The following is a 5,011-nucleotide window of genomic DNA, read 5'->3' as shown; positions in this document are numbered from 1 at the left end:
TCACAACCAATAAGGATTCCCACATCGTCTTCAGTCAGTTCATCGAAGGTAACCTCCTTAAGGTGAGGCCACTTGCGAGCCGCTTCTTTGATGGATGGGACAGCTCGCATAGGTAAGCTGTCAACGACGAATGCCTTGTCAACATCTATCGACTGGCTTTCACCCATTGATAAAAGCCTGATATTATTAGCTTCCGATGTGCATCCCATGGAACCACCCAGTGTATCAATAACCATAGACGTGGGTAGCAACCTGACTCCATTTTTCACCAAAAGGTCCCGCTTTACCAGCGTTATGTCGGACCCAGCATCTAAAAATGCATACGTTGTCACCTTTCCTGCAGGACTGTCCAGCTTGATAGGAATAACTCCTAAGCGTGCCGGAAGTCGACTACCTTGAGTTAAGGCACACAAAACCTCCGGCTCTGAGGACGTCGAACCTTTGTTTCTGGGTTGTGATGTATGTAACAAACTATGGTGTCGACCCCTGCAACCCGGTTGGCCACATCGAACTACTAGCTTGCAATCCTTGGCCATGTGGGAGTCCCCTAAACAGGCAAAGCAGGCATTATGTTCTCGTATGCATTTCCACCTGTCAGGAACTTTCATAGACAAAAACTGCTGGCAACTAGAAATTGGGTGGGGCTGTAAACATAATGCGCAAGCACTTGGACGACCGTCTGCGTCTTGTCTGATGTTGGCTAGGAAACTGGCATAACCGTCCCGTTTAGGGGCTTGGTTGGTAGAAGTCGGTGTTACAGGGGGGCGTCTTACGTCCCCATCTCGAGCCAGTTGCCCGAACCGACTCCTTGCAACACGAGAGCGCGTGTTCACAAACTCCGTCAAGTCTGTGAACGTTGGATCCCGGCCACTCACAGATATCTTATCTGCCACCTCAGCCCATTTGTGCTGCAATGGCGAAGGAAGAGAACGCACAATTCTCTCTACAACCGCTAGTGAGTGCAAGTCTGAGACGTAACACATTTGCGTCAGCGCAATTTCGCAACTGCGCATTTTTATACACAAGTCCGACAAGGACTTGGCTGCTCCAGTGGTCTGTCGTGCAAAACGAAACAGGCTTTCTAGTAGACAGCGAGCGATAATATGAGGCTGGCCAAAGAGATTGCGTAAAATCTCCCGTGCCCTGGAGTATGCTACTTCCGGCGGAAGCATCACACATTCTTCAATGGCCGCTTTCGCGTCGCCTTGACAGTAGTGGATCAGATAAAGGAGCCTCTGACCGGCGTCCTGCACCTTGCTCTCAATATATAACTCAAATTGGCGGGTGAACCTCCAGTAATGACACGGATTACCATCAAAGTATGATAGTTCCACCTTTGGTAGGTCCATAGTGGCTGATGCTGGAGTGACGGAGATGGCTGGTTCTGGCCCTCTGATATCATCAGCATATCTTAATGGTCTTTCACCTGTCTGACATTGCTTCACGTACCCCGCTAATCGTTCATTTAGGGCCACTGGTTCCCAGACTTCATCTGGTGAGTCCTCTTCGGCCTCTAGCTCAATTTTGGCTAACTCAGTTTTGCTATGCGCCTCTAAGAGAGCCCGCTGGAGTTCGACCTCCCGCTTAACCCGGTACTCCTGGAGCTGAGCAATCCTTAAAGCTTTCATAGCTACACTACCTTTACGACTAGAAGCACAAAGTGACTTACAAGAACCAGGGCGCGAAGCAAACTGCATTGCAACTGTTTCCTCCGCAGCTTCAATCGTTTCCGTGTCCTTGGATCCGGTTTCCTTCACAGTTGTTCCAAAGGTTGACATCTTTCCTTCAAACAAGACGACGTAAGATGTCGAGTACTGTAACGGTCGAACGGTATCTTCGAGTGACGCGTAATACCAGAACCTCCGGGTAGGCAAAACAAAGTCGGAGCTGGGTTTCTATACGGTACTATTAGGGTAAGAGAAATTCACAATTTGTACAAACCTCGACAGTAGATACGCGTCCAAAACAAACAGTCCGCTTGGACTTCAAAAGTGCAAAGCAAGGGAGCAAACAGGCTCCAACGTGCGACAGTCACACGTGCAAAGTCAGATACAAATGGCCGGATGACCTCAAGGCCAAAAGGGTGAAGTGGTAAGGACAAACAAACGTCAGTTCATATATACACACTACACACAAAAATGGGGCGGGGGTTACGAATGGGGGCATAATAAACGTGGGGAATTTCATTGTCAACATAACGGATCAAAGAAAGCGCCTTTCCAAAAAGGGGTCATAAGAGTGTAGAAACATATTCATTACTGAATAGCCAACCAATACACGTGTGTCTATCAGTTACATAATTTCATTGTCAACATAACGGATGATCCAAAGCGCCTTTCCAAAAAGGGGTCATAAGAGTGTAGAAACATATTCATTACTGAATAGCCAACCAATACACGTGTGTCTACGGTTCAGTTACATCACCTAACGCCCACAGTGCCCAACAATCCACCGCTGCCTCTCAAGATTAATAAGGCTGCTACGGACACTCTACAGCGTGTACAAAGTATTTAAAGCCCAAAGTGCCTGTTGATGCCCACTGTGAATCAACGGTGAACAGCGGTCATTTGTCTTGTGTTCTGAAGTTTATTGTAACACCACTTTGTTCTGTTTCTATTTAAGGTCTGTTTATCCCCCAGTAACTGATGCAATATTCTGTTGTCTTGTGTTCTGAAGTTTATTGTAACACCACTTTGTTCTGTTTCTATTTAAGGTCTGTTTATCCCCCAGTAACTGATGCCAATATTCTGTTGCCCGCCCGTCATTGCTTGCAAGTGTGTTCCAGGTCTATCTATTTTTGAGCGCCCTCTCTGACATAAAAACCGACCGACCGGGGATCGAACTCAGAGATCTTCGGATGGCGGACAAGCGTGTTGGCCACTACACACCACTACACCGGGAAGGCTCTAACTCCCGTATTACCTATAAACCACACCTGCCAGACGGTCTTCGGTGAGATCTGTTTTAAGCGGTCCTAACCACAGTAAAAACTGTATCACGAAGGCCCCGCTTCTGGAATTCACATTATAAGTGTTTGGGTCTACGTGGTGGCTGAGAATTATTGCTAAACCACGCAAGGTGCTTGTACTGGTGGCAAACGCGTAAATAAGCGGAAAATCCTTCAATCAATGTTCGCTCTCTCATCTTTGTACTGCATGCTGCCTCCAATATGTGACTGCGGTATTGCTGTCGGTGACAAATGGCTCCTTAACTCAGGCGGTAAACTGTCTTTGAGACTTCATTCAAACCAAAATATTTGCAAAAACTTGTACTTGTATTTTATGTAGCGGAGGAGGAGCAAGCGGCACTGAAAGCCCTGACAAGGTTTTGCATGCATTCATTATGGTTTTGTAACCACACGCCACACCCTCTTGTGGTGCAAGTGCCTCTTAAACTGTGTTGGTGTTACGTGCGCCTAGGAGGTTGGTTTAGAGTTGAAACTAAGTTAAGTTTGTGAACTGCGTCCCACGTGCCAAGTGTCTGGTTGCTGAAGCTAATAAGGTTTCGGCTACTAAAAATAGAACAGCGGGGAAAGTAAAAAAAGACATTGACATAGATGGTAAAAAGCCCAGCTAGGTAAAGATCTATAGTTACCCTACAAGGCAAGAATATAGACTGTTAGGCACCGAATTCGATACATTTGCTACAGGAGTGAATGCAGCTGTGGGGTACAGTCGGTGCTCAGGTGGAACCTTCCCCCAATAATTGAACACATGGATTACTGGCTTCACAATATGAAGTCGGTCACAAGTAGAAATTCGGATATTCTCACGCGATACAGGACACAATGCGCAAGAATCCGCAGGTCGCAACGTTCCATCCTATCCCCTGTCAACACAGTAATGTTTCGATTCGACTGATGAGGATAAGTTTGCAAATGGAATTGCTCGGGGTATAGAAAGAACCAGTAACAGTCTTTTAACGTTTCCGCCATTCTTTAGGTCCCAAATTTGTCGGCCCTTGAGGTATCTACGGAAACCATCACGGTCGCTAGCTGCCACATTTTCCTCTCCGGTGACAGTAATGTGCGATGTTTTGCGACCATTTGGTAGACTGTTATATCCTAGGCAGGCAATCCTAAAAGCTGACAGGATAGCTTGTTTCACACACTGCTTTTCATTCTCTAAACAACCTTCTTCATCAACGTGTCTGCTCTTTCCAGGTAGCTGTCCACCCAGATCAGCCGAATGGATCTTGTTGAGCGAAAATTGACGAGTGTGATTCAGGGAATTGCTCTGCCTGGGTAAGGATGGCTTTGAAAAGTGAACGACAACCGGTGCTTCATAATGGCTAGTAGAGGCAAGGCGCATATCCCACAAGGGAAGCAATCTTTGGTTTGGGCCTGCCATCGAAATCTAAGTGCCCCATAATCCAGGCAAGTCCTTGTCGGGGGCTGTCAACCTACACATCCCGAGATCCTGTGTTTAAAATATTTGCTATTTAAGAACAGAGGGTATGACGTACATAAAAGAAGTCGCACCATATTGCTTGTAAAATGAGCGAATGTCTACTCAAATGTACATACTCAGCATTGTACCGTTCAGAACTGGTTTTTGTATAACCCCTTCTACATATCATTTACGTACCGCTTATAGTAGTCGTATCGGATCTCGACACAACACAGTTCTGAGACAACAGAGCTTAGAAACAACTGTTTACTAAAGGGCCTATTTTGTGGGCACTGCACCCCAAACAGCCACTCAGTTACCTGTCTGCGTTTCACCAAAGTTAGTTTCATCGCCTATCCTGTTGACATTGCCGATCATCTTAATTTGTGAGCTGATATTTTCCCCTTCCTCCCAAACGCAAACCCACAATGCCTACCACACTTTCAACATTTCAACAACAGTAATCGCTCTTATCCATCTCCCACCATCTCCCTAGTTAATGTATCGGTCTTTCGTCAACCCTTAATGTTTGCACCGTGTCGGTGTGCGACGGCATATCATCCCGTTCCATGAGACATGGCGTCAAGATGTCAAATTCCTTGTCCTAAAATTTTTTATCATCC

This window comes from Opisthorchis viverrini, assembly GCF_000715545.1.
Source record: "Opisthorchis viverrini unplaced genomic scaffold opera_v5_431, whole genome shotgun sequence".
NCBI lineage: Eukaryota > Metazoa > Platyhelminthes > Trematoda > Opisthorchiida > Opisthorchiidae > Opisthorchis > Opisthorchis viverrini.
The sequence above is the reverse complement of the archived record's forward strand: the minus strand, read 5'-3'. Positions refer to the sequence as shown.